The 19,646-nt window shown below is 41.4% G+C and overlaps 1 protein-coding gene and 1 long non-coding RNA gene across 2 annotated transcripts in view; both read right to left on the bottom strand.

Moving 5' to 3' along the window:
* The window catches only part of MARCHF4 (membrane associated ring-CH-type finger 4), a 165,897-nt gene that overhangs the window by 84,069 nt on the left and 62,182 nt on the right, over positions 1 to 19,646 (bottom strand). The gene's annotated exons all lie outside the window — the stretch shown is intronic.
* The window catches only part of LOC144584390 (uncharacterized), a 30,903-nt gene continuing 12,925 nt past the window's right edge, over positions 1,669 to 19,646 (bottom strand). Inside the window, exon 2 of the long non-coding RNA XR_013538606.1 lies at positions 1,669 to 18,291. This is a non-coding gene — a long non-coding RNA (uncharacterized LOC144584390). The remainder of the gene's footprint in view (positions 18,292 to 19,646) is intronic.

Below are 19,646 nucleotides of genomic sequence, written 5' to 3' on the forward strand. Positions count from 1 at the left end.
TACCATCTGAATGGAACATACACATGTACAGTTGTTAGCCTCTGTGCATGTCTGCAGAAAGTCTCAGCTTCAGTCCTATGCAACATCAGATAGGGCTAGGAAAGACTCCGGTATGTATGGAACTCTGGCCAACCAACTAATAATCCATGAACCATGAATCTGACTGGATTTAAGACAATCTCTTGCAGGTCAAGTTTTGAGCAGAAGTTACAGCACAGGATGTAGACTGGGATGAGATCAGGCATATTTCTGACCACCACTTCTTTGTGTTGTTTACACAGCCACCACAAGTGTTTTATCTCAAAGGTTCTGTTAACATTCATATGTAGTTGGTTATATACATATTCCTGTGTTCATACAGCTTCAACATGCTGGCAAGTGTTAGGAGAATAAGGAGGCTAAAGGTGCAGGCAATAGCCATTAAAGAGCAGTGAGTCATTTTGAGAAGCTTTGCCAATGGAGTTGACCATTTCCTATGGTGAACCTTTTCCATAGGACTCCCTCCTGTCGTATCGCCACATTTCTCTTACAAGTTTTTGAAACAACACAATCTTCTACTAAGCTTTTGTAGCTGAGATAATCATGGAAGAAGAATCATATCCAAAGACATCTCCTTCAACCTTCCTTCAGCTTCCTGAAGATACAAAATGGAATTGCCTGTCCTCAGCCAAAGAAAGGGTAAAGCTCCTATGCACTGGTATAATGGAGCCCATGCCTGCAGGATCAGAGTGTCAGGGTTGTTGTTTTATTTAGCACAGAGTGTGACATCATGTGACACCCCCACAGATTTTCCTCTGAACCTCAGTAGGATCCTCACAGCTGTTTGGGCAGAGCATGGACTTTTCAGCAACAATATATGGTTATGCGCAATCTCTATTGTAATGCAAAGGACTGCAGGTGGGGCGAGAGAGAGGTATCGCTAGGGGCTTGGCTACAGTATACGGCCACGCTGGAACAGGCTGGTGCAGATTGGTGCAGATGAAATGAGGTTGCTTCAGGTCAAGTAGAGATCCCGTGTGCCATATGGTGTGATTGTAGCATCCATTTGGCACAGTGACTCTGTTTGGTCCACTATTTGTTTTAGAGAAATTTTAAAAATTGGAAGGCTTCCTCCTGGACATGAAAAAAAGAAGGGAGAAGGCAAAGTGGAGGAGGTTTTTTTTAACAGCCAGGAAATGCAGCATGTTTTGCCAGGGACAGAAAAGCTATGTGTGTGGAGCGGGGAGACACCTCCTTGCCCTCACCTGTCTCCTACTTCTAGGAGGAAGCCTTCTTTTTTCATTTTTTTCTTAAAAAATAAAATAAAATGCAGTGCATTAGCACTGTCCTAATTGACTTTTTTTTTTTGCTTCCTCCCTCTTCTCCACGAGCAGAAAGAGGAAGTTTAAAATTTCCAAGTTACCCCATATATAGTAATTAAGTGGTTAAACCGTCTGTTTAAACCACTAAAGACATGGGGAAATTAAAACTAGCCAGCCAATTCAAGCAGAAACCTTCAATTTGCTAGCTTGCTTTGGCTTGCTTCCAGTGATTGCATACACTGGGAATGAACTGAGTGATCTTCACACACCAAAAAAGCAGATACCTCTGAAAGGGACCAAAAAGGTGCAAACAAGAACATTCTAGGAGTGGGCTAGTTCGCTTAAGCATACAGTAGTTGTCATCTGATTGCTGGCTTTAGGAGCGAACTAGTCTGCCTCTGCAGTGGACCAAAGAGCTAGAGAAACGCCCAATTAGTCACTCCCTCGAATAGGCAAGTAAAACCCATTAATACTACAGAGGCCCTGCTCTTGTTGGAGAACAAAACAGCCTGGCTTCTTGATATGGATCAACACAATTGCTGGCATTTTTGGAGCAGAAAAAATGCAACAAAAAGTGCAGCATGCTGTATTTGCTACAAAATTCTCATCGGACTAGGCATCACAAAAAATAGGATCTGAGGGGAGGAACAGAGGTGGGGGGAGGGAGTACAGAATCAGATACAACAGCCATGAGATTGCAGCCTGCCTGAATTACTGGGCACCGTATAGGCTTCAGGTAGAGATCCATATCCTGACCAGCTTCGTCCTTATGTGGTAAATGATACCGTTCCCAGTCACCTACCCAGGGGGAAAAATACTTACCCCAAGACATTGGAAATATTTCTTCCCAGTCTTGGAGAGACTTCTCAGTCTTCTTCCACTGCATTTTGCACATTTGCAAGACTTTTTTGGAATATGCACATTTTAATATACTGTAATAAGCATTGCTTCCTTGTATGAATTACCAAACAACGTAGCATTTGATGGGTTGTGTGTCCTTTTGCCCCTTCATGGATTGCTGCCTTGTCGTGGCGAAGGGGCTTGATTAACTCAGAGAAGCTATGGGCTATGCCGTGCAGGGACACCCAAGACGGACAGGACATAGTAGAGAGTTCCGACTAAACGCAATCCACCTGGAGTAGGAAATGGCAATGCCACTCCAGTATCTTTGCCAAGAACGCCCCATGATCAGAAACAAAAGGCTAGAAGACATGACGCTGGAAGATGGGCCCCTCAGGTCGGAAGGCATCCAACATGCTACTGAGGAAGAGTGGAGGACAAGTACAAGTAGCTCCAGAGCTAATGAAGTGGTTGGGCCAAAGCCAAAAGGACGCTCAGCTGTGGACGTGCCTGGAAGTGAAAGGAAAGTCCAATGCTGCAAAGAAAAATACTGCATAGGAACCTGGAATGTAAGATCTATGAACCTTGGGAAGCTGGAGGTGGTCAAACAGCAGATGGCAAGAATAAACATCGACATCCTGGGCATTAGTGAACTAAAATGGACAGGAATGGGCGAATTCAGCTCAGATGATTATCATATCTACTATTGTGGGCAAGAATCCCGTAGAAGGAATGGAGTAGGCTTCATAGTCAACAAAAGCTGTAATGGGAAAAGCTGTAATGGTATACAATCTCAAAAATGATAGAATGATGTCAATACGAATCCAAGGTAGACCTTTCAACATCACAATAATCCAAGTTTATGCACCAACCACCATTGCTGAGGAGACTGAAATTGAACAATTTTCTGAAGATTTACAACACCTTCTAGAACTGACACCAAAGAAAGATGTTCTTCTCATTCTAGGGGACTGGAATGCTAAAGTAGGGAGCCAAGAGATAAAAGGAACAACAGGGAAGTTTGGCCTTGGAGTTCAGAACGAAGCTGGACAAAGGCTAATAGAGTTTTGTCAAGAGAATAAGCTGGTCATCACAAACACTCTTTTCCAACAACACAAGAGGCGACTCTATACATGGAAATCACTAGATAGGCAATATCGAAATCAGATTGATTATATTCTCTGCAGCCAAAGATGGAGAAGCTCTATACAGTCAGCAAAAACAAGACCTGGAGCTGACTGCGGCTCTGATCATCAGCTTCTCATAGCAAAATTCAAGCTTAAACTGAAATAAGTAGGAAAAACCACTGGGCTACTCAGGTATAATCTAAACCAAATCCTTTATGAATACACAGTGGAAGTAAAGAACAGATTTAAGGAACTCAATTTGGTGGACAGAGTGCCTGAAGAACTTTGGATAGAGGCTCGTAACATTGTACAGGCGGCAGCAACAAAAACCATCCCAAAGAAAAGGAAATGCAAGAAAGCAAAGTGGTTGTCCAACAAGGCCTTAGAAATAGCAGAGAGGAGAATGCAAGGGAGATAGGGAAAGCTACAGAAAATTGAATGCAGACTTCCAAAGAATAGCAAGGAGAGACAAGAGGGCCTTCTTAAATGAACAATGCAAAGAAATAGAGGAAAATAACAGAAAAGGAAAAACCAGAGATCTGTTCAAGAAAATTGGAGATATTGGAGGAACATTTTGTGCAAAGATGAACGTGATAAAGGACAAAAATGGGAGGGACCTCACAGAAGCAGAAGACATCAAGAAGAGGTGGCAAGAATACACAGAGGAATTATATCAGAAAGATTTGGATATCCCGGACAACCCAGACAATGTAGTTGCTGACCTTGAGCCAGACATCCTGGAGAGTGAAGTCAAGTGGGCCTTAGAAAGCCTGGCTAACAACAAGGCCAGTGGAGGTGATGGCATTCCAGTTGAACTATTTAAAATCTTAAAAGATGATGCTGTTAAGGTGCTACATTCAATATGCCATCAAGTTTGGAAAACTCAACAGTGGCCAGAGGACTGGAAAAGATCACTCTACATCCCAATCCCAAAGAAGGGCAGTGCCAAAGAATGGTCCAACTACCGTACAATTGCATTCATTTCCCACGCTAGCAAGGTTATGTTCAAAATCCTCCAAAGTAGCCTTCAGCAGTATGTGGACCGAGAACTCCCAAGCTGGATTCCGAAGGGGCAGAGGAACTAGAGACCAAATTGCAAACATGCGCTGGATTATAGAGAAAACAAGAGAGTTGCACTGGACACAAAATGCAGAAAACACAATGGGTTGGGGAGGAAAATTGTCCACTCTGACACTAGTGGTGAGAACTCTTGCAGGAATTGACCAATCTTTGACAGACTGTCTCCCTATGTTAAGACAGCCTGCTCTTGACCAGAAACAAGGCAACGCCAACATTTCTTATGTTTCAGGTTCAACGTGCTGTTTTCAATTCCTGACGGGAAAGTCTGCCTGGAATTTAGCAATGTGCATCAAGTGAAACACACACAGTCACATTCTCTGTCTTTCTCTTTTATCAGTGAGCATGCACACAAACATGTCCATTGTGTGAAAGGCATTCTTCACATAGCTTTCAAACATTTTCTGTCAGTTTCTCCTTTAAAAAAATAATAATACTAGCACTGATATTGAATCTATTGTGTTATGTGCCATCAAGTTGTCTTTGATTCATGGCAAACCGAATAGGGTTTGCAAGGCACATGAGATATCTAGGGAGTGGTTTTACTATTGCCACCATCTAACGAATTTCCACAGCCAATCAGAGTTTGAACTCAAGGCTCATGAGTATTAGTCCATTACTCTATCCACTGCACCACACCGGTTCTTCATTGCTGAATCCATTGGATGCCTAGAAGGCAGATGCTTAGCAGGTAACACTCTTCATAGCATGGAATGCCACCATGGGGTAAATTCCAGCTGCCAAATGTCTACCGCTCAGACTGTTGTCAAAAGCTCACAAGCAGATCCAGTAAAAATAGAACACACAGTAATCCTGTGTGCGATGTGTTTGGATGTTAACCCCTTCACTTGGATAGTGTCTTGCTGTTGTGTGGTGCCCATGGTATTTTAAATGGAAACCTCAGTGAGGAAAGAACCCACTACAAACCTGAGGTAAAAATTGACCAAAGCCAAGTGTGGAGACACTCGGCGCAATTAAAAACAAGGCATAAAGAGAGAGGTGTCAAATACTTGGAACACGGAAGAGGTTGTGTGCCCACTCTACATCTCCTGAAAGCTGGTTAATGTCTGTGCCGAATTCATTGTACTGCCTTCGTTAAAAATTTCACAGGGCTGATTCTTAAGCAGGCGTTTCAAAGGGAAATGCAGATTGTTTACAAAGGCAAGCAGAACTTTATTGTCAGATCACAACAATTATTACAGTGGGAAAGCACAAACACCAGGCTGTTCTATTTGGACTCTGTCCAGGCTCATCTTGCATTTCAGACTATTTCCTTCCAGCAGGCTGGCAAGGTAGAAGGCGGGGGTTGCTAATAGCTCTGGCAGGAAAAATGTTGAAGTCTGTGAGCCAGGGTGCCAGCTTTTAACTCAGCCACGCTGGGACGTACTCAAGAGGTCTCAGGTGGTGCTCACTGTCACACAAACATGTGGATGCAGAGGCATGCCCCATGAAAGCAATGTTGTATGCGATTAAACAAGACTAAACGAAAAAGCAAAAGCAAAGTCTTCTAGCATTTTAAGAATTAAAAAAAGTTTTACTTGGTATAAGCTTTTGTGGACTGTAGCCAGTTTCTTCAGATGCACTTCTTCAGCCTGGGTAAGACTGCAAAGCAATTTCAAGGATGAATCTCCTATCTGGCAAACAAAGCAGCTTTTACCTCCTAATGAGCCCTTGAAATGAAGGACCAAACTAAGCCTGATACTAAATGCATCATTAGCAACTACATTTGAGCTTTGGCGGCCAGAGGTGGTGGAGGAAATAACAGCAGGCATAGAGAAGCCACATTTTGTTTGGATTGCAATGTGTGCAGAACAGTTGCTTTCATACGCCATCAAAATATCTTCCATCCTATGGCAACCTTAATAGTTTTGGTGGTGGTGGTTTTGAGATATGTGAGATGATTAAGGAGTGGTATGCTATTGCCACTCCAAGTGAGTTTCCATGGCCAAGTGGGGATTTGAACTCAGGTCTCCTGAGTACCAATCCATCATTCTGTCCGCTACACAACACTGGCTCTCATAGTGAAAGGAGAAGGTATGGAAAGGGTTGGGAAGTTTAACTCCAGTTTCTAGAGCATCACAGGCAAAGGTCCTTTGGGTGGCCACTGCGAGGGAGGCTCATGAGTAATCTACTAGAGGCAGGGTCTTCCTTGCAGTGGCTCCAACCTTACTGAACCAGCTTCTGGAGGAGTTTTACCTGGCCCCCTCTCTGTGGACATTCAGGAAGCAACTGAAGATGTTACTTTTCAGGGAGGCTTTCCACGCTGACTTTTTTGTCCATCACTTCTCTGCCTTATTGTTCTATCGCCATCTGTTTTTGTGGGTTAGTTGTTAAACTGATTTTAAACTCTTTTAATTTTATCTTGGGTTTTTATTTATTATTGTAAATCTCCCAGAATAGTGTTTCAGCACCAATGGGAGCAGTATATAAATATAAATAATAAATTTCCTTTTCCATCATGGTCCCCCCCATATCCCCCCAAGCTGCATTAGCCCTGGAAGGAGCATTCTCTCTTGCTTGCTGTTGTGTCCAGTGCATGTGACAGCATCATAAGAACATAAGCACATTACTGGATCAAACCAAAGATTGATTGATTCCAACAACATGTTTCCCATAGTGGTCAACATCATGCCTTCTGAAAAGCTCACAAGCAAGGAGAACTGGAGGGCAAAAGCATATAAATCAAATAAATAAATCAATAAGCAATAGCAGCATGAATTGTTTCTGTGAACTTTGCTACAAACCACCCTTTAAACAGCAAGCGTAAAGATCACTGTGAACAGGAATATATTCCTGATATTTGCCTGGTGCAATGTTGCCTTTGAGACCTATAGTACATAAATGTAAGTGAAACTTTAATGCAAGACAGGAGAACACACAATTCTTCAGAAAAATTCCAGTTTATGAATATGGGATATTACGGGAAAGGATGCCGAACTTTACATAACAAAGGGCAGCCTGAATGTTGACAAAAACCCATGGCAGCAGTCAAGATGGTCTACAGGCTACCATCTTGTGCTCACTGCAATTTCTTCTAGGCTTTTTGATACCTAGAGAATTTGTTGAAAAAGAGCCTTGACGATTGCTTTGTGTTTTTGGGTGAGAACTGGCTGACTGATGAAAAAAAGTAGCTGGGTTTCCCTTGCTTGCTGTCTCTTTGTGAATGGTAGGGAGCATAAGAAAATATTGCTGGGGAGCAGGCTGTAGGAAGACAGAATAGCCTAATATGAGATGCTGTTGATTTGGAAGATCTGAACACAGCTGTTAATGATAGAACATTTGGGAAGTAATTAACTCATACAATCACCACACATCAGAAGTGTTTTGATGGCACATAACATCTTTGGAGTTTTCTTTTTTAAAATTACCAAACAATTGTATAATGACAACATGTACAGAATGAAGACTTTGACAGGAGACTGTGACAGGATGTAGGCACAAAAGCTCTGTGAATATCAGGTGAGACCATCCCCAGCCACAAAGCAAAAATCACTAATTTTACAACTTAAATAAGTGAGCTTTTGAGCTTGTTCTGTATTATTTTTTAATATATATTGTACAAATATTTTCAATATCTTTATTTCTTTGTCTCCATTTTTAGAAACAAACACAAGGCCCAAGCATGATTCTGCTAAGTCTATTTGGCCAAGAAGGAGTTTAAAAGTTAGCTAACAGTCAGGTAATTGTGTCCTGATTAACAGGGTCAAAAGTTCAGATTGCCCCAGCTGTGAATCTGATTCCTCCTTTCAAAAAGTGTATGAAGGGACTGTTTGATCTCAGAAATTCTGAGAGAATGTTTACTGAAGATATACAGCAAAATATTCCCCTTTGAGTACTTTCACTCCATTACTTTCTTTAAAGCATAGCTGCTTTTTAAAAACTCTTTAAAGAAAACTTGTCCTTTCAATCTGTTTCCGTGACCTTTCTCTCAAAAATTTTCTTCCCTCACCTATGAATGTGTACAATGTTTCATTTTACAAAGCCTCTGCTGGCTAGCCTGTTCCATACACATGCTGGATCTTATACCAAAGCAGCTGTTTTTTCCCTTTTGAAAGGCTTTTTTTGAGGATCAGTCTTTCAGCTCCTGCAGCCTGGATTCTTTCCAAATAAAAAAAGTGGGTGGGGCAACTATTCTCTTTCAAGATAAGCAAGACTGGTCTTCTCAAGTTATATGCTCTGTTTTAAATCTGGGGACATCTAGGGTCACCTGCTTCTCTATAGGGGAGATAGCTGAACTTTTTTAAAAATCATAACTTGAAATCCGTTTGCCAAAGCTTCCCCAAGTTTGGTGCTGAGCAAGATCAGATGTGCCAAATTTGGTGCTGATCTGAAGCCCAGTTTCAAGGTTACAATTTTTGGTTTGGGCTGCCCCATTTTTAAATTGCCTTATAGAATGTTGATTTGCTCTGCCAGCATATGATTACTGCTGCATGAGAGTGCAGCAATAATTAACTTCCTGCCAGGCCTCCCCAGTCTACCCAACACCAATCCATTTTACCCAGTCTAGTGACATCCAGAGAACCTAGTGATTTCCCAATTCAGTTTCAAAGCTGAATTTCTGCTATCTTCTGCTTATCCTAGTTTTGTTATCCAAATAATAGTTTTTGCACAGAAGGGAATCTGGGATGAGGAAAGGCAAACAACCCTAGTCCATCTCATTTTCCTCAATAATTGTTTTATTCCCAGGAAACCCTTCTCACTACAGTAAAATTTAACGGAGACAAGACAAATGGCCCTATTCACTCACTCTCCAATGCTTCTAAATTTACTCGGCTGATACTACAATGGGGAGCTTAACCTCGCCATAATTGAATTTAAATAGCATCCAGTTCTCTGAGGCAGACCAAGATATGCATAATAAATAAGCAGGACAGAATGCCAGAGTGAGGAGGAGAATAGCTTCGAGCACGTCCAGGTTTGTTTTCTCCTTTGAAATGTTTGGGCTGGATAGATGGAATTGGCCTGCAAACTCTTCAATGAGGTGAGCGCATCATAGGCCAATCTTCGCATGAATTGTTCCATTATTTACAGATAGTGGCTTGCTGAGTTTTTGCCTAATGCCATGCTCTGTTGTGATTTGTGTTCTACTTCTATGTTGTTGTTTTTCTAATAGGAAAATTATTTCCTCACAAAATAGCAGCAGCCGCCAGACCTTATCAGAAATGTCTCTTACAGCAAGCAAACAGTAATTTGGACCAATGCTTTGCAGCTCCTTCTCTATCAGCACAGATCTCTCAGGTGTTCTGTTCCACGGCGATGGAATTTTTGGGCATGAATTTCTTGGTAACATTAACTGGTATCTACGTTCAACTCCACAATTTCTCTTATACACAATGAGGAAGGGGAGAGGGAAGAGCGACTGAGACCCCCACAAATCAGGTGTTTGGCAAACATAGCCTCTTTCCTAGTGGCAAATATTGAACCAAAAGATGAAGAAAGGTTGAAGGCGCTTGGAAGCAGAGTACAGAAGCAATGAGAGCCAAGAACAGGATGATATTTGGGGAATCTCCTGGACCAAAGTGGTGACTCTGATTTGGGGTGGGGAATTCATTTCAAACTTTCAGGGGGCATTTGACCCTAATCTGGAGAGATGAAAGGATTCTAGAAGTAGAGCAATAATATATAATAATCTTAGACCTGCAGAGCTGGAAGGGATTCTATGAATCATCAAGTCCAGTCCCTGTCAAGGAGGCACCGTGGGCAATTAAACTCTCTGTCTCCACAGACAGATATCTAAACAACTAAGCAAGGGGGAAACAAGGATAGAAGGAATCTGAAGAAGGAGATTTTGATCCGAAAAAGCTCACACCATAAAAAAGAAATCTGTGCCAGAATATTTTGCCTCCTCTCCTTTTGCCACCCCACCTCACCCACATTTTTACCAGCAAGAGCAGAGATTGAAAAAGCTTCCAAAAGTTTGCTTTTCCACAGGAACCATTTTTTTTTCAGTTGCTGCAGCCCCTGGTAATACCAGACGAAGACACTAGAAAAAAATTGATAGACATACTTAAATCTATTTTGTGAAGGCTGACCTGCAGCAGATTTCACTACAAGTACAAATCTCACTGAGCAAGGCTTGCTCCCAAGTGAATGTACACTGGACAGCCTTAGAACAGAAATATTCTGTTTGTTTATGTGACTTTTTATCTTTTTCCCCCCTGTGAACAAAAGCAAGAAACATCAAGTCAAAAGCAAAAGAAAGCTGAAAACAAAACAACTCCATAAAGAAAATCAATAAAACAGTGTTGCAGAAGGAGCAAAAGGTCAAACCAAACAGATGCCAAAAGCTAAGCAGAACTAAAAGATAATTATGGTGAAAGACCACGGGTGTGGGTAGAAATAGTATTTGGAAAAATCAGCTTGTTGGACTACAACTCCTAGAACCTCATGGCTGGGGATTCTGGGAGCTGCAGTCCCCAGAACCCACCCTTGCTGGGGTGGGGCAGGAAGTGGATCTCTCAGGGCAACACCTTACATTTTGGATCTTGTAACTGAACAGGTCTTTTCCCTTATTCTTACCAGCATATTTTAAATGTCTGTGGGATATGCATGGGTATGCCTTTCGTGCTGGCATTAGCAGATTGATAGGTCTGTGCGAAAAGGCAATCCTTTTAACTATCCTGATTTACAGCCAAACCGGCAGCCAGTGAAATTGGTATAAAAATACAGTAATATGATCTAAAACATTGCTGACAAACTTTGGTTCTCTATTTGTTATTAAACTATAGCTGACATTCTTTTGCTTTGTAGTGCAGGTGAAATCAAAAGGTGTAACATTCACTCACTTGTGGCTGACAATTAATGAGTCCCCACTGAGATTCTTGAGTGCAAGCCAAGCCTGTGTGTCTGTGTGCACCCTCAAGAATTGCAGTGATGACTCATTAATTGCCGGTTACAAGCAAGTGAGCGTTACACATTTTGCCTTCCACGTGCATAATGAAGTGACAGGATTTCAGCCTCCCAGAATACTTGAGCTGAGAAGGCTAGGAATTCTGGGAGCTGAAGTTTAACAACATCAGGAGACCTGAAATTAGGAACCACTCCTCCAAAAAACTGGCTCCAGTCAGCTTTTTTTTTTTTTTTTTTTTTTTTTTGGCAGTTGCATTTTGCATGAGTTGAAGTTTCCCAATTGGCAGCCACTCTTTGAAAACAGGCCAGCATATATGTTTTCTTTTTAATAACCGAGTCTCGTTGTAATTAGATTATAGCACACTAACTTTAATATATGGCCATGTGCAGTACATGTTCTCCAGACAATGAGTCCACTTTGACTGTCAGCCTAAAGTGGGCAGAGACACTAGTGTTCCCTCATCCAACTTCCACTTCCTTCTGCCCATCCTCTAGGGAATACAGGAGGAATCCCACATGGAAAACATAGTTCTTCAAGAGGAAAGCTAAGCTGGCTGGATCCATATTGCTTGAATTGGCAGTCTTCCTAATAGAGGAACACTTCTCTCTTGTCCAATTAATGTAATATCCTGTATATGAGACTCTATGGCCCAGTCTGTGAAATCACTTGCTGTTATTAGCTCCTGTCTAACTCAATAATACCAGTATGTCTCCATCCGAAAGGTAAGCCACACCAAAGTCGCTTATCTGATACAAAGTTCCACTCATTTCACAGCATGAGCCAAAGTGCAGACACAGCATCTGCTCACGTACCCAATTAAAAGTTGGATGCTAATAATAACAAATGGAAAGGATAATCTTTTCCTCTATTTTTCTTGAGTTGTTGCCTGCACAATTATGCCAACCATAATTTGAAATTTCACAGGAGTTGGACTATTACAGAGTTACTTGGTTGCTCACCTTCACTAATCCTCTTTTAAAAGATAGCTATCTTTTGTAGGGATAACTTTTCTCATTATTTTTAACAGATAGTATAAATTACACATGGAGGAAGAAAAAGCGACTGTTTGGATGGGGAGCAAGAGAGATTAGCAAAGTGAGAGACACAGCATCTCCTAGAAGTGATCACACTCAAAGAAAATTATATTTATAACAATCATAGAATAATCTTAGAACTGCAAAACTGGAAGGGACCCTATGGATCGTCAAGTCCAACTCCTGTCAAGGAGGCACAGTGGGGAATCGAACTCCCAGCCTCTGGCTGCATAGCTAGTTGCCTAAATCAATGAGCTATCCAGCAATTATTTTAAAATCTCTCTTTGTAATTTGGTTGAAAGCAAGGAAAAAGAAAAGACTGATCTCTTAATGTTTTTCCCTATTTACCAGTTTCCTTTTCAGAATGATCCCTGCTAAAGAAGATTGAGGATGAAGAGGCCAAACTGATGCTTGAGGCATGATTAGCTTCTCAAAGTGTAAGGTTCAAACTGCAGAAGCACAGAAAAGCAGGAGAAACAAGTTTAGTGCAAAGCACTAGATGGAAACCTTTACTTTTCTTGTCCTTGCACAAGAACCACAATATTATTTTCCTTGCATCATGGTATTTTGTAGTGCTCTTCACAAAAGAGAGAGAAAACAATAATTTCCCCACAAATTAAGCATAATTGCTTTCATGCATATGCAAAACTGTGGCTTCTGCTTTGCTACACAGACTTTTAATGATTAAAAGTACTGTATTAGGTAGGTTGTTTGCAATCAGCTGATCCTTCTGTGTTTGCTATGTTTTGTTTCTCAACAGGAAAAGACACTTGTTTTGTGCAGACTCAGATTGCGCAAATTATGGAGAGGAAAAAAGTTATTTGTCTCACTCTTTCTTGGACACCACAAACCTTCCTTAGTTTTAAAATTCCTTATTTTTTATTGTCAAAAGTGGAAGTAGAAGCAGAAGTAGAAATGGCCCGAGAAGTTGCTAAGTCTGAGATGAAGTTAATGTTGGATGTGATTGCAAAGGTGAATGAAACCTCATAGAAATGAAACAAACAATGGCAAATATGGGTCAAAAAGTGGGAAATATGGACCAAAAATGGAAAAGATGGGTAAAAAAGTGGGAAATATGGGTCAAGACTTACAAAAAATGGGGAAAGAATTGCAAGATGTTGGAAAGGATGTTAAGACCAGTCAAGAGAATTATAAAAAATTATATCAAAAAATTGATTCTTATATTTTAAAAATCAATGAAAACGTTGAGGGATTGCAATCTCAAGTTAAACAATTTTTTGTTAGATTATTGGACAATGAAATTGCTATTATGGATTTACAGCAGCAGATGATTTCATCACAGGAATACAATTGATGTAGTAATATTAGATTGAAAGGAATTCCGGATTTGGGTTCCAAAGAGAAGGACTTAACTGAACTAGCCCTAGCCTGGCTGAAAAAGATGGCACCAAAAATAGACTGGACTCTATGTATTTTGGATAAAATACATAGAATTGGTTCAAGATGCAGAGGACAGTCTCGCTATATTCTGATTAGATTTTCAAGCCTTAGGAAAAAAGAGGAACAGATGAAAATTTTTTTAAAGAATCCAGAGAATTCAGTATTTGAGGGGAACTCAATTCAAGAGTTTAATGATTATTGTCATGAGACTATGGTATTTAGAAGACAAATGTGGGTTATTACTTCTATCCTTCAAAAAAGTGTCAAATACTGTATAGCTGGGGTTACCCAGTGTTTTTAAAGGTGCATTACAATGGAAAATTTCATAAGGTAACATCAGTCTCAATGGCTTTGGATCTTTTAAAGGACTCTGGAATTTTAACAAAAGAGTGGGAGGAGCAAATGAAGACGGTGGAGAGCTTAGGGCAAAGTCAGGAGTTGGATGAAGAAGAAGGGATGGAGCGAGACTTGATCGACGGCGATAAGAAAAAAGAAGAACAAGAAAAACAAGGAGTTAAACCAAAACAACCGAGGAAGGGCAAAGGAATTTTCATAGCTTGTTTTGCTATCCACGAAGTTCAGATGCAGCAAATGGACAAGAATGAAGAACTTAGTGAGTACTCTTTGCATCTAATACAATGTGACACATTAAATGTGTGGCAGAAACCATGAGATCTTTGGGGAAAAGTTGTTGAAGACTAAAGCTGGAACCATAGAACGACAAGAAAAACCTAAAAAAACAAGAGGCCAAAAAGAGAGAGAGAGAGAGAGAGAGAGAGAGAGATGTGAGGAGCCTAGAGTTGAACAGGACCCTTCTTCTAAGAACTGGAGAATCTGCTAGCATGCAGACTACACATGAAGGCTCCCCACTGTGCCTCTTTGAGAGGGGCTGGACTCAATTATCCATAGGATCCCTTCCAGCTTTGAAGTTCTCAGATGATGATACTACTGAATACGATTGATACTACAGACCCCACTGATTAATAGTTGGTGGAGTCTAGTCAAAGTACTGACTTGATCAGCCAGTCCTACTGTATCCTTATTACTTGTGGTACAGGTGATCAAATTCTTTAAAAGAGGCAATGATGTCTTTAGAAACCTTGTATTCTTTCCCCCTCCCATCTTCCAGTTTCCCACTCCTGCGTTCAAAGTGCAAGCAACAGCATGCGGAACTACTGGATACATTCCAACCCAGTAGAAGGTTTAGGTTGCAGTCCTGCCTTCATTCACCTGGGAATAAATTCCACTGAACTCAATGGGACTTACACCTAATTAGACAAGTATAGGACATGCTGTTCTGCTGCTGAAGACATGAAGAATGAACAGGATCACTATCCTTGAATGTCCATGTATACATTTTGGGAAGCCACACATCAATCAGGGCCTGTTCCAGGACATATTTCTCCCTGTGGCAAAAACATGATGGCACCGATTTCTCACTTATAGAAGCTGACTGGACTCTCAGTTGCCTTTTACTTGAACACTGCTGGAGGTCAGATAGTGTCTGCCATTACACTTGAGGCAACCAGTCCCAATAGGAGACCTTGAGACTGGTGGTGTTCCACACACAGCTTGTCTCTTCCATAGAGGGAAACAGCTGGGGGTTCAGCAGAGACGGTTAGGAAGGTGTCACTATTGGCTCATAGCACCTTCTCCCTGAGGTGGTTACACTCCTCTGTCTAATAGCAGGACCAAGCTTTTTTTTATTAAGTTAGAACATGCAGAGGCTTAGGGCAAGAAACACTGGCCTGCCCATAGTAAACACAGATACCACACAAATTATTCCAATTAGGAGCATCTGACCATAACACTGAAGTGAAGTTCACTGTACTTACAAAGTTGAGAGAAACTTGCGAAAGGACTTGATGATGAAAGATGGGGGGAAAAGAGGAGAGGGGAAAGAAATGAAAAAAGGGAGGTGGGGAAAATGACCTCTTCTCGCTTTTCTTCATTCTTTATCCCTTTGAAACCCCATGTTCATATGCACCATGCAGCTGCCTCCGCGTCTCTCATCTGAAAAAAGTAGCTCTAACAGTAATGAATGATGGACAGCACTGTAAAACTTCCTGCTGTGGCTGTCAGTTGGAAACAGTGGGAGGACATTGAACAGAAAATTGCATTGAAGGAACGGGCTCCTTCAGCACAGCACCTGCCTCTCTGACTGTCTCTGCATATATGCAGACACATGCATTCTCTCTCACGCATACAGAAGCAGAGGAGATAAAATATTTCCTAAGGGTTATCCTAAGACGGCCTTTTCCAACTTGTGCCCTCCACATTTATCCTACTCAGTTGTCATTAAAGCATGTGTGTTCCACATGCAGTAAGGGCAACATGGTGCCCTCACTTTCCTCTGACATGGTTTTCCTCACCTGACTGTTATTCTATCTAAGAAGGCTCTCCATGTGAGCCAGGATGTGAAAAACATAGGGCTCTGGCTTACATATAAAGCCTAACTGGACATGAGGGATCTCTTTCTCTTTAGCCTATCATTTTTGTATGAGGAAAGTGATGATGCAGGAGGCAGGACTCTTCAGCTAGGGTGCCACTGCTAAGAAGCTCCTCTCCCCAAAAACCATCAGCTTAACTTTAGTTGGCTTGGATACAAGGAGCAGGGGTATGTAAGGAAGAAGCCAGTATTTCAGGTAAGCAGATCCCAACCTATGAAATACTTGTATGAATTAAAACTGGCACTTCAAATTGACTCCGGGAATGAGCGAATTCAGATGATGAGGACAAGTATAATACAATTGAAACGCCAGCGTCAAATCACATATTGAAAGAAACGTCTATGTCTCCCCACTACAACATTTTCTCTCTAGATACACAGTTCCTTTGAAGGCCTGTGCCACTTGCAAATGAAGCCTTTGTTTACCTCCTGATGACCAATCACAAAACAAGAAAGCTAATTTATAACATGTGAACTGAGGCCAGCTTGTGTTTGATAAACAGACATTTCCCAACCAGTTCTGCTTCTAATGTCGTGCCAAATATTGTCTAGTTTGGCCTTTGGTTAGTGATTTTTCAGTCACATTTGAGCCAGCTCCAGTTTCCAGGCCATTTGTAAAGGAGGTCCCACATACAGTGCATGGCAGTAGTCCAAAAAGACTTAACGGAGCTGGGCTTTCTCTGTCAAAGTATGGTCAAAGCTGAAACCATTCCACTTACACATATTTAACAACCTATACTGTATGTGGTTCTCTCCTTCTACCTTGGTTGGTAACATGAGGCTTTATTGTTTGCTCCTAAATCAAATACTGTACACCAAAAGTAAAATCCAGAGCAAAAACATATTGACCCTGGAAGAGGGGACGTTTACAGACAATGCAAAAGGAAATTCGTTACAGATATGCTGTTTTCAGCAACAAGTCTCTGGTGAAAATAATGTGAGGGGACACTCCCAGGAAACCTGTTCACATTTGATTTCTATGATCAGAACAAGTGCAAAATTCAATGCTTACTGCGGAAAACGTGCAACTGGGTCAGCTGTATTTACTTTGCCTGTGGTCAAGAGCTGGGCACGCTTGATTCCTGTGAACTAGATCACTACTCCAATTTAAAAGAGAGCAGCTGAGCTGCTTGAGTTTTATAACACTCGGGGTGCAACACACTTTCCCTTCCCATGGCTGTTCAGCATTACAAGCAGCAGCTTTGGGGTCAACAGGCTGTATGGCACAGGGCCAACTGCTGGGTCCAGGGAGCTGCAGGCACACAACGCCCTGAAGCTTTCAGTCCTGGCAGGGCATTTATGTTTTTCCCAGCCGACGCTTGGGGCTTCAACAGAAAGTGGATTGTCTCACCTGGAAGTCAAGACAACTTTGAAAAACAAGCAAAGAAAGTCCCGTGCAAAAAAAAGAAAAAAAGAAAAAGAAAAAGAAATAAGAAATTCTTTTTCAAAATGACAGAGGCAGGCCCTTCATTTCTGCTGCATTGCTTGCAACAGGAAATTGGAGGGATCCTCAAGAGCTGCATCCTTCAGAGCAGAAATGGGGAATGTGGCCTTCTGGGCGTAGAGAGACTTCAACATCCATCAACTTGCACCATTGGCCGTGCTCACCAGGGTTGATGAAATTTGCAGTTTTCTCCAACAACATCTGGAGAGCCACACATTTCTTAACTCTGTTTTATATCAGCACCCAGCTTTTTTGATTTATTGGACAAACTGAGCAATCATTGAAGCCAAGACTGTCTGCAGATAAAGCAGGTTGCTCTGCTACAAAGCCAAAATATGTTCTTCGACAGATGGCATTATTGATTGGCTATACCTTCGAAAGCAACCTTCCATTGCTCCCTTGGTTCTTTCCTGCCACTGCAGTTGCCACAAAATGCTCCATGCTTGGCAGAGTAAGACAATTGTTTTTAATCTCATGTTCTCTTCCCAGCTCCAGAGTTCAGTACTGACTGTTGTAGAAAATGAGGCCCATGCACCTTGCATGAACTCTGCATCCCTGACATTCAGTGTTGCCTTACATTTGCTGTTGTCACATTCACTAAGCTTCTTTTACACTCTTGGGCTGTTCTGGAATGTTACCGTGGAAGACTTGACACCTCTGAAATCATTGTGATGGACATCTTTGCCTCACTTCCTTCTTCTGTTGGATGTGCTTGAGCAAGACTAGTTTGGGGAAACATCAGGTTCATAAGTGGTGGGTGGGCACTGTCTGTGTTATTCAAAATGAAAAAGAGCATTGTATTAGCCCTGCAAATGAATGTTTTATTCTATGAAAAGTTATTTAAAAATTGGCATCAGCACTGAACAGATCATTTGTTCATTCTGCTGAACGAACATGGAAACAACAACAATAACAAAATATAGTACAAGTCTTTCACTAGAAATGTATAATCTGATATAGTTCCATCACATCATTGTAATCTGTATCAAATTTAAATATTGCACCAAAGATTCATACGGTTGGTTGTTGGAAAATAAGTCTTGTTATTCATATTAACATAAAAAATAAAAGGAAACCATGTACTGAAAAAGTCATAATGGGAATGAGGTTGTTTAGGTAATTTGAATCGGTATGTTAATTTTTCCATTTTAGCAGTCTGCCATATTCTGTTTCTCCGTGCATGTAAAGATAAATTTCAAGTTATCTTCCAGTTTGTGGCAAAGCAAGTATTTCTTAAACATGTTCAGGCATTCAAATGACTACATACTTGCAACAAACTTGTAAAGTGTATTATCATTAAACTCTGGAAACATGTGAGGCAGAGGTTGAAGAGAGTAGTTTGCCCAAAATCACTTGGTAAGCAGTGGTGTAGCAATAAATTTCAAAGTTCAGGCACTCATCATGACAGGCAATTCCCTGCCCAAAAGGAGTTTAAAAATGCAGGCAGCTGGATCAGTCAATCCATGGAAATAAATGAGTTCTAGCAAGTTTTATTTACACCAGGATAAGGTTTTTCTGCAGCTAATGGCTCACTGGGTAATGGTGCCATACCAAGTGTGGTATAGTGGATAGAGTGATGGAAAAGGACTCCGGAGACCAGTGTTCAAATCCCTGCTCAGCCATGGAAACTCCCTGGGAGAACAGGAACTGGTAAAACACTCCTTAAATATCTCACTTATCTTGAAAGCTCTATTGGGGTCACTATGTTCCAACCTGACAGCAGCTAACAGGAACAAATGGCTCTTAATTGCGCATCCAAGACCAAATCACCAGAAAAATCTATGCATTACAACAGGAAAAGCTTGCAACATTATGTGTTTCTAGGAAAATAAATTTCTCCCCCAGCTAACTTGGAGGATAAGAGGTGGACCCTTCGGATTTCTAGGATTTCCAGTCCCAGAGGTTATCTAGAAGCCCCCCAGGCAGGCATCTGGGACTGGTAGAGGAGAAATGAGGAGACAAAAAGAAATGTTTCCATTTTCTGCTTCATTCCATGTGCTTCAAGTGGGAAGAAGAAGGGAACACTCCCTCAGCCCCACTGCTTCCTTGGAGTGGCTCCATTGCTCCATGAGAAGGGTATCATTCAACTCTCTCACTGAACTACCTTTCCCAGGAAGCAGTGG

The sequence above is a fragment of the Pogona vitticeps genome, chromosome 1, assembly GCF_051106095.1.
Source record: "Pogona vitticeps strain Pit_001003342236 chromosome 1, PviZW2.1, whole genome shotgun sequence".
Lineage (NCBI taxonomy): Eukaryota > Metazoa > Chordata > Lepidosauria > Squamata > Agamidae > Pogona > Pogona vitticeps.